Source organism: Papaver somniferum, chromosome 2, assembly GCF_003573695.1.
Source record: "Papaver somniferum cultivar HN1 chromosome 2, ASM357369v1, whole genome shotgun sequence".
Classification (NCBI taxonomy): Eukaryota; Viridiplantae; Streptophyta; class Magnoliopsida; order Ranunculales; family Papaveraceae; genus Papaver; species Papaver somniferum.
Window position 1 is genome coordinate 78,164,163 of NC_039359.1, and position 11,498 is coordinate 78,175,660.

Here is an 11,498-nt window from a genome sequence, read left to right on the forward strand (position 1 = left end):
ACCACATTAAACCACACAGCTCATTCACCCACCACACCCTAAAATCCAAATTTTCACACTCATCGACCACACAACCAATACTTGGAACCATTCTCTATTACACTCCATGTTTGATACCAATACAGCCCACCACATCAGCAATATATACCTACCACAACACCCAATACAAGATACAATTGTCTGGCCATATTAAAAAACCGGAGAATACACTTGCAAATCAGGATACAATCTTCTCATGTCCCTCATCCCATCAAAACCCACAAATATCCAAAGCTTGCATTCACTACAAACACCCATAAAAAAACAAAACCCAGCTCCAGCTAATCAACACACAAACCAAACCATCTTCAGTAATATTTTTTTTCACCACCCCTCACCTCTTAACACCCCCAAATCGATCATATTTGGAAACTTCAATGCCCCTTAAAATTCGCTTTTCCTGTGGAAAGCTATGCATGAAGGACTACCTACCTTCAACATATTAGCACAAAGGCATATCACCACCACCAACATTTGCCCACAATGCAACAGTGCACCAGAAATAGTCAACCATATATTCTTCCAATGCACGATGGCGACACAAGTTTGGCAACGCATCATCACCCCCAACACCTCACCAAACACCCCCACCAACCACAACACCCCAAATAACCAAAGTTCCACCTCTAGAAACCAACAACATCCAAACAACAATAGGAAACAACATACCACATTCAACCAAGACCCTACACGGCTTTACAATGTGGCACCTATGGTTAGCTAGAAATCAGGAAGTTTACAAACAACAGAGACAAACTCCGACTCAAACAACTCAAGTCATACAGGTAATGTTTAAAGAATTCATGTGGGCACAAACGCATCTACCACCGATACTCCCCAACCTCCCTCAATGCAACCAGCAAACGGCACACAGAGACACAACAACTATAATGATAGGGTGGGAAGCACCACCGGTAGATTGGATTAAAATCAATACGGATGGAGCAACAAGGATGTCCGGGACCGGCAGGAGCAGAAATAATCTGTAGAACCAGCAACGGTGAGATACTCATGGCAATGGCAGCACCTCTGGGAATTACGACTTCAGCTACGGCGGAAACATGGGGTTTACTGATAGCAGCAAGAATCACAGTACAACAACAGTGGCCAAAGGTTTGGTTTGAAATGGATTCAATGGCTGTAATACAACTCCAACAACAACAGCCAAACAACCACCCTTGGTATCTAAAAAGAATGTTATCAGAAATAAAAACACTCATGCAAGAAATTCCACTAATGAAGATTCAACACGCATACACAAAAGCAAATCAAACATCTGACGAACTGGCGAACCAAGCAGTCAAATTTCAAACGCAGAACTCAAGCAATCCAACATCAAAAATTTGACAAAATGCATGCCCACCTTTTCTTTTAAACATTATCAATGAAGACTCCAGGAAAACAAAATTCCCCAGAATTATAACACTTTGTTGAGTTAATGAATCGGCTAACCTATTCATTCAAAAAAAAGAAAAAAAGTCAGTCAATCTTTAGGGCTCCACCAACACCTGGCTCCACGCTTGGCTCAATTCTAGTGCACTCAAGTGATTGACTACACTTCACTAGAGCCACTCAAAGCTGACTATTGACTTGGAAAATGTTGTTCTTTTCTGGCTGCAAGCTTACAAGACGAACATGCATCCCTGGCCCCTGAATCAATACTATAAAAGAAAAAAAAAGAAAAACTAGTAATTTATTCTTTGTTTCTCATTTACACTTCGTGCAAGTTGCATGCATCTATGTTTGTCCAACGACTCGACGACTTCGAAGAGATAAAAAACAAGATTGCGGTTGTAGAGCCAAGATGCACTAGACAATTATATATGCAGTGTTACGAGAAAGCAATCTTGTGCAAGATGGTCTCTACAAGAGTTGAGTGACAGTGTAGTTTCTTCTTGTCGCTAAAATGTTTTTGCTATTCATTTGTCACGTTTTCAGCGTGTAATAATATTTTACTACTATTTACGGGAGTTTAGAACTCACCAATCTACTCGCATAAAAATAAAATAATCCAAATTAATGATACCTTCACCATTTGGGGACGACTCTTTGCGCTGCCAGCTCTACTACATCATGCTTCGAAAACTGTCACCTGGCGTTCGGAGGAACGGAATATTGTAAGCTAAAAGACACCACAGCCAACCTTTATTGACTAAAAGGTTGTAGTACTTCCACTCAGACCCTCTTTTCCCGAAAGAACCAAGATATCTTGGATGATTAGAGACTAAGATTAGGAAATCTAAACAGCCAATCAAAATAAAGATCATGAAAACCGTTTTTCCATTTTGGAGTGACTAAATACATTTGTGCAGTGTGTTTTGATGCGTATCAAAAAGTTATATTTTGGCTTCTAAAAATAAAAAATCAGTTTGGATACAAATCTTATAATTTGAAGGTAACTTCTAAAACCAAAAAATAATAACAAATTAATTGTATTTTTGGTTTTACGAAACTACTTCTACTTCTAATATCCCAACATGCCGATAAGATTTTTCTCGCCCACCAAATGGATGTATACAATGATCCCTGCACTGCATCCAAACTAGTTGGACAGCCAGTGGACTGGAACCCCCATAGTCGCCTGTTCATTTGATTGTTTTTTAAGCCACTGGATCAGAATCTTTATCCTCTAGCAAACGCAATGAGTGAATACAAAATTTCAACGAAATCTATCTTCATTTAATGATACCATTTAATAACAAGGAATTTAACAAACTTTTCTTGTTCAAACTTATGTTCCACATCATTAGTGGGAAGCACATCTAGAAGGATAGTGACTAGCTGATTAGAAGTAGTCTCAGTTCATTATTTAAGTGAAAGGTACTTCTTATGTAGGAGTCGGCTGGTTTCAACATCCGTTGATGAGATGCTCATGCTTATTACGTAAGTTGGTTGCCTATAAGCAGCTAATAGATGTTGGAATCTATACGAATTTGTTTCCGAGTAGTTCATCTATTCCAGGGGCTGTCTTTTTTTTTTTTCCTTTTTTGTTAGGCCTATTCCGATGAACATGCCAAAAAAATGGTGTTTGGCATACCAGGTGGCATGACAAACCATTTGTTCCACTATGGGAAAACCAATAAGCGACGGACTTTCTAGCGAGAGATATTCTTAATATCGCTGGCGATAATGACTTTATCGTTGGAGATAATATTTGTATCGCCGCCGCTATTAACTCTAGCGCCAACAGCTAGTTCTTCATCGCTATAAATATGTAACTTTCACACTCAAAATTACCCCAAATTTTTTACACAAAAAATTTCTCTTCTTCTCATTCTATTCTCTATTTCTCAATCTAATTTATTTCTTCTATTTTATCCAAATTGCACAATTAACCCAACTTGATTCGGCAACACAACTTGATTTTTCTGGAGTAGTGCTTGAAGGTGCCGTTGAGAGGATATGTGATAGATTTAAAGAAATAAGTAAAAAGCAAAGAAGTCTCCAAGTTTTGGATATCAACCAAGTCAAAACCGCAACTAAGAGAAGGCAAAGAAGGGTTAAAGGAAAGGAAAATCAAGGCAAAACAAGTTTGAAGCCAAAGAAGAAGATAAACAAAGGAGACTCCGTTCGTGAGCGCATTGATTAGAAATTTGGTGAAATGAAGAAGATTAACAAGATGGAGAACATTGTCCCAAATTTTTATTTTTAAAGTCCAGTTATATTTATTTTGGAACTTTCATTATCTAGTTTTTATGTCTTGTAAAAATTACTATTAAGAAATTTGAATTTTGAATTTGAAAATTTAAGTATTATTGAAAATTAAGCTTAATTCTATTCGTAATCCAATCTTGAATTTTTATTAGAGTTAAAATCTTACAACTTTTAGGACTTGACAAATAAGTGGACAATTAAGAAGTTTTAGGACTTGACAAATAAATTTTACCACATATAAATCGGATAATATTTGGGCAAGCATCTTAAAATCCCGAAACAACTTCCATATTCGAAGTCTTGTTCGTAGATGCGACGATATTCCGCACGACACTTTTCTTTAAGTTCCAAATAGGTTTCACCACTCCTTATATTTGGACCTTCTTGCTGAAGTAAAACAAGATACTTAGTAACATCACGACTGATTATAGTGAAGCGATTACTCAACCCTGTAACATCACGATGGTTAGGGTTCATTGTTTGTTCTTTAAATCTCCTCAAAACCCTATCCCAAAAAATAACTTGACGAGATTCTTCTGCGAATAAAGTCTCAATACAATGAACATAACTTCTGCAAATACATTCATCTTCCTCAATTGTAAATTTTGGTACTCTACTCCTAATTCGAACTCTTTAATTTTCCGAAGTATGTTGGTTTGCTATGAAATCAGCCATGCTCGCATTATTAGCCATGTTCTATGAGGAATTAGAAGATCAGAAAAGAATTGGAGATTGAGAAATTCTAGAGACATTTAGAAATTCTGGTGTGAGTTAAAATGGGATTGAAATCAGGTATTTATAGGAGGAAAATGGTAGCCGTTGGATGAAGATCTGATAAGCGACTATCACAGAAGCGAGCGACAGCTTGACTGTCGCTGTCGAATTAATGACCATCGAGAGATTAATTGACCATCGAGCGACCGAGACTCTATCGCTCGATGGAAACCATGTCGTGTATGCCTATATGTCAGGAAAAACATATTGACATATGATTTTGACAGTTTGGCATACCCATAATGGGTGCATATATTCCAAATATCGTGTTTTGGCATGTGCATAGAAATATGCCTTATCATAAAACAGCTTGGTAGTAGCTTTCATGAACATATTTGATAACCTGTTTGGGAACTGGAAATGCTTAAAAAAAATATTTATTTTGGAAGTATTTTCCTTCTCATGCTTTAACATAACGATTCTAACTACACGAAACGATCACCGTCAGACCATTTTTTTTTCTCCTTCTTTTTATTTTTATTTTTGAGATGTCTAAAGTTTAGTACCCAAATTATTGGGCTTTGGACTTTCTATTCCTATCCTCTCATGCCTAATACTTGTTGGTCCTACATTTCGATTTGTAGGGGTTAGTCTAAATTTCAGCTGCTCCAGAAAGTTTTGATTTTTTTACGATAGAACCTCTCTGATTAATATTTTTGGACATTCAGAAAATTATTAGTATATGAAAGTTGTTAATATAGATAGATAAATATAGAAAATGTAAAACTTTAAGTTTGGTGCATCTTCAATGCATTTTTATAGTTGTATTAGATGATTTACAGATATTTTATATGTATGTATTTAGAATTTGTTACGCTATTAGAGATTTTTTAGTGTTTTGTACAACTACAAAAAGGATTAGGCATAGTAAAAGATAATTTATCAATTTAATTTTTTCCAACGAATCAAAATATTATCCAATGCTATGAAAAGAAGTTATACTAGATGATTGCTGCAGCAGTGGAGGCCGACGCAAATACACCTAATCGTTCCTCTTGGTACCATTTGTAATTTTTTGGTACCATTTATAATTTTTTCTTTGTCATTTAAAATCACCAAATGTTTAATATCAAGGAATTTTGGTATTATCGCACTGTTAAATTGTGAAATTTTTGTGGTGGAATAACGATTAATGAGATTAGGTGTTGGACATTTTAGGAATGGATCTGAGAGTTGCTGATATCCACGGCCAGGATCCAAAGTCCACGTACCAAACCGTTCAACGTCCCTGATGGCTCCAAAGTTAAAACTAACACTGGCTCTCTGTAGATAGGCGTAACTATTGACTATCTTAACCTTATAGTGTTCTACGTCGCAACTTCCCCAAATCATGACCATCAAATATAGCATATTTGGAAAGCTAGATGCTTGAAATGCTTCCAGAAGCAACAAAAAACCCCTGCGGTAATAATCAACCTAATAGAAAACCATTTACACACCATCAAGAGCATACCATTACAGCTGCACTACAACAGAAACCCAAACCTAGGTCAACTAGACCAGTTACAAACAAGGAACCACCAAACAGAATTAACAATGATCTGCTACAGTTGCTGGGCAACTCATTCTCATACTTCTATTATAATCAATGTGTTAACAGATGAACAAGGAACAACCAAAGGACGATGGGCCTGCCACCACGCAGTTAGCTGTCTGGAGGATAGCAATGCACGGAGCATAATTGCAGTAATGAAATGGCATCAACAAAACATGAAATGAATCTGCAATATAGCAATGGAGGATGGAAATATGATGAAGACATTAAAGATCAAGTGGTGACTAATACCATGTAATGTTGCTGTGTGTGGTGAGAGCTGAGAGTGTTATGTAATCGTGTATCTTACACGTGAGAGTGGCGGTGCTAGTTGAGAGAAGTCGAGTACTTAAACTCAGTCTGTCCTGTAATGAAACTCAACCTTTCTAATCAAAATTCATTTGAATCTAAAATCATAAGCAATGTAGAAACCAGGTTCTCCTGTGTTACTATGGTATCAGAGCATGTTGCAGCTCCTTTACTGTTGGTTGGCATTGACCTTGTTCACCTCTACATTCTATTGTTCTCCCATGTCTAAGCTACTACAACTATTTCTCATACTTGAGTCTTGTATCTCTGTTCCATGCATCAACTATTGCGGACCCTGCTATTAATATTCCTGCAACAACTTCATATGTGAGACAAATGTACATTTCGGTATGCTGTTTCGGTACTTATCTGCAGCTCTTACTTCTTTCCTATGCTCTGCAACATCAAAAGGTAACCTGTTGTGACTAGTGCGTCTCTTGTTTTCATCTCCTACACTTGCTTCTTCTATGATCCTCCCTTATTATTCTGCACCATGTAGTCATCTTAGTTGTTTGACTTGTAATGTTATTGTGTATGGTGAGAGCTGAGAGTTTACAATCTCAAGTCGTCTGTTTCCAGACCACTTGTGATTGAGGGAGGGTAATAACATGTAATGTTGATGTGTGTGGTGAGAGCTGAGAGTGTTATGTAATCGTGTATATTACACGTTAGAGTGGCGGTGCTAGTTAAGAGAAGTCAAGTACTTAAACTTAGTCTTTCCAGTAATGAAACTCAACCTTTCTAATCAAAATTCATTTGAATCTAAAATCGTAAGCAATGTAGAAACCAGGTTCTCCTATATTACTAGTGACCCCCACAAAAGGAAACACATATCAAAATGTTTGAAGACAATGTAGAACTTTTCAGTTATTTTAGACAAATGAATTGTATTTCCCCAAGGCTTGAATGGAAGCCAATACTTATGGATTTTACCAAAGACTATATCCATCCTCTCGTGATGGTGATCGCACTTTTCCTTTCCTTAATTATCCGATTACTGTAACAAACAATCCTCCTCAGAATCTTAATCTGAGCAGCTGGTCTCTTTATAATATGTTTGTTTCAAGAAAAAAAAATGACCACCAAATATTATTTACTAATATAAGGGCTCTTTTGTGGTTTTACTCTACAATTTATAAACCTAATTCTCGTTTATGTTCTAGATTGATTGTTTCTTTAGCTTATTTAGTTTTCTTGTAGCCGCACTGTTTCCGTCAATCGGAGAAGAACTATACTGATTCAAAGATTAGGAGTACATTTTATTTGCTTCGTGTTTGTAGATAGTGAGACTTTGAATTTCTTTTTATAGTTTGCAATTTTTCCAATTCAATACTTCTTTAATGGCAATAAAGAAATCGATAGTTTTTCATTGCAAAGGAAGGGAAGTTGCTGATTTGTGGTTGGAGTGCGAAGAGTACTATACTACTTAATACTTATTATAAGAAGAGGAGATTCAATGGGTTTGATTCTACGAAAAGCTTTAAAATGGTGGTGAAAAAATGGGTGCGACTAAATGAGTAATGTTGGGCGTACAAATAACTTCTACTATGGGTTGTTGGATCGGGTATGGTTTAATTAACTGGATCCACTACTTTGTCTTCTACACCCACGATTAACCCGGGACTGACTCGAAAATATCTGTTAATTTTATGCAGACGCTTTTTTTTTTTAGATTGGAAATTCTTGAAGTTTTTACCGTCCTCTGTTTTATTGAGTTGAATAGATGTATAAATAGCTTTATCTGACAGCTTGATCGATGTTGCAAAGAAATTGAGAACTGGATTTGTTTTCTATTTTGAATGAATATGATAATAAAATTGATCGATTCAGTGGATTATCTGTTAAATTTTGAACTAGTAATCTCTTTATTTAATTGAATGTAAATAGTATTGCTCATCAATTTGACTGATTCTGTGAAATCTTATCTTAATTTGATGGAATTGTGAAATCAAAAAACTGATTTCAATTTTTTTGTACAAACATAGTGACTGACAAACTACATTTAGCTATCGTATAGAAGGCCTCCCTAAAGGTCGGCCAATGAATGACAAAATTCGCGTAACAAGAACCATATTTTTTCAATATAATGTCGACTATTGATATACAAGGGGAAATACTTTAAGGCACGGCTGAAAAAAAATCCAATGATATTATGATGTAAAGGTTATTACTATTTATAACTGGCCCAAGTTGGGACCATGAATTATTTTTAACATGTAGAGATTACGAATTTGTTAATTGTCTTGCAACTGTTGATGCAAATAACCCGAACTTGGATTATAATAATCGGGTATGTTATCGAAACCATTCTAACAATTAAACACCAAAAAAAACCCTAAGTTCCAATTTATTTCTTAGTCAAAAAATTGAACCTTGTTCATTAAATGAGTTTTTAATATAATTATATTAATCTTCTTGGATGTTTGACACATTTAGGATTTGAAGATTTTTCCTAGATTTTTTATGATAGAATCTTCCGTTATAATGCTATAACGATTAACCGTCGAATAATTCATCTTTGTATCGACGAAGCAAATGATTAAGGCTAAAACAATTGGTGTACTATAATCAAACTTTGGTAGAAATCCAACCTAGACTTTCCAATTGGTCTTTTTATGGTATTGTTCAATGGAAAGGGGAGATTAATGAAGAAAAAAGCAAATACCAAAAACAGTAATAATCACAGTTAAATTCGGTTTGACTTTTATAGGTTGGTAAATAGGAAAAATTAGAATTAAAAAATAGATTGATTTTATAAATTGCGAGAGGGGTTGGGATCCTAGTTAGCAATTCGGGATTCGGCAAACGTACGGAATGGCAAATGTACAAGTATTATACGGTTTTGTAAAAATCCAGATTCGGTCCAAAATTCGGTCAACGGGACGTGATTCGTTAGTAATTCGGAACGGCATACGTACGTGTATAATTCGATTTATAAATGTGAGTTCGGCTCTGAAAATTCGGTATCTATATATAACAAATAATTTGTATTTATTAGGTCATAGACCAATTTTTATGCATATGTGTGAGTTATTTAAAGAAAAAATAAACTTAATATGATGATATTAATAATATATACAACATTAGTTATCCAAGAGGACGTCGTATGGTGGTTTAGATGCTTGGTTAGTGAGTTTGAGATCTCTCTCACCTTCACCTTCAAATCTCTTCAGTCGTTTTTGTTTCATAAAAATTACAACACGTCTAATATTCGGTCGTGTATGCTCGGAAGGCAGTAAAGCCCAAAAAGTGGAGTCTTTGAAAAGTAAAAGCTAACGAATTTATGGCGAATTAAGCGGACGTATCATTCGGAATACGTAAAATTCGTGAACGGTTCGCGAATAATCCGGGAATGCCACATAATACGCGACTTGGGTTCGGAGTTGCAAACGTACGTGAATAAGACGGTAAAATTCGTGATACGAAAAAGTTCGCGAATGATTCGCGAATCATTCGCGAACTTACTAACTAGGGTTGGGATTAGGAAAAATGGCCGTGGAAAATAGGAAAAACCAAATGTTATATATGCTTTAGTAACAGATATTACAATGTAACAGATTAAGATAGCTTTTCACCAAAGCTATCCCCACGTATAAAGACAAAAAATAAAGACAAGAAAAACTGTTGTACAGTTCACTTGCCATGGGTAACTTTGGTCAAGTGCTCAATAAAAACTGGGCGCTTCCCGATAAGGACCTTCTTCGCCTGAATATACAAAATGATAAATACTTGCATAAACAACAAAGATAAACCTTTTAGAACAGAACCCAAGCACATGAAAATTTTATAGCTACAAAGTCCTAGTGATCTTGTTTGTTTCTACATATAGCTACAGTACATGAAAGTTTTATAGTCGCACAATCATGCGTACAAAATAAAATGTACGTTTCTCAAGTGCATTGGCTCAAGAATCACATGCGGCTCAAGAAGCCAAAACTGATACGTAAGTGGTTTCAATTGTTCTAGCTGGCCCAAAGGTCTTGAAAACTATGGATGATCTTTTATCTGCGGACATCCAACTATAACTTGCCAAATCAATAATCAAGCTTACACCTTAAAGGAAAATGAAGAAAGCTCTTTGCAGATTGTTCATACCTCGACTGCAGCTTGCACGTAAGAATATGATTCAAATTCGACAAAGCCATGCCACAAGTACTGTTGCAAATGAATCAGGTGTCAGTTAAATTCAATTTGATTAAAGAAATGGAAAACTTAACGTCAAATGGGATGCATAAACAAAACAAACCCTGTCTCTTAAGAGCTCAACGCCTTGTTCCTTGACTGATCCAAAATTTTTTGCGAACACATCCTTAACTTCCTTCTTTGTTATATTTGGCCGAAGATTTCTGATATAGATTGAAAATATGCCATCTATGAAGAACAGGATGCAAGGCACTAGAGAGTAGATGGAAAAGGAGATTAATAGGTGGCCAGAAGTTGGCTAATCTTGTGCAAGAAACAAACTGGTGTACAATTTACAGCGAATAAAAAACAAGCTAACAAACATTAAAACAAGGTTCGCACGGGAAATTGGATATAATTTTAAAAGGATGTATGTGGGAAAAAGTAGATATAGTGATCTATAAATGAGAGAGGCACCTCTAGCACTGTAGCGATTAGGAGCTGACGTTCCATGTGCTGGTGCTCGTGGCCCCAAGGAACTTTCTGCTCAAATGGTATTAAAATAAAAACAAATAGGAGTAGATTTTATTTACTTATTTATTAAAATAAAAAGAAATAGAAGAAAAACAAGTTGATGTAATAAGAAAAATCAGTAACCATTACAATCTATTTAAAAGAACCATAATATTGGGCATACCAAAATCTTTCGAGACATATTGAATGAAGATAAAAAAAGGTTGTTGAATAGTAAAATCAGATAATCTCTTAACCCAAATTTTTTTTAATGACAAATCTGCCCTTTACGTATTAATGTTAATAATCTTAATTAGTGATTAAATATTTTGTTTAGTGATTAAGATAATTTTCAGAATTATAAGAGTTGTTTAGATGAAAAATTTGAGGAAAAAAAAATCAAAGTTTTGGTTTGGTTAAGAAGGAGAGAAAGAGAAGGAGAAAGTGAGAAAATTCTAATTCTTGATTCAATGGAGGATGAGGAGGGTCATCATTCATCTAAAAAACCTAGAAAATACACATCAACTACAACAATGATCCAGAAATGGCTGAT

The 11,498-nt window shown here is 35.5% G+C and overlaps 1 long non-coding RNA gene across 1 annotated transcript; it reads right to left on the reverse strand.

Annotated features, from left to right (window-relative positions):
- Positions 1 to 9,922: 9,922 nt before the first annotated feature.
- On the reverse strand, positions 9,923 to 10,712 carry LOC113353594. The gene is made up of 3 exons (XR_003361393.1): positions 10,557 to 10,712; positions 10,406 to 10,465; positions 9,923 to 10,015 (listed from the first exon to the last, which is right to left on the reverse strand). It is a non-coding gene; the product is annotated as an uncharacterized LOC113353594 (long non-coding RNA).
- Between the last annotated feature and the right edge of the window lie 786 nt (positions 10,713 to 11,498).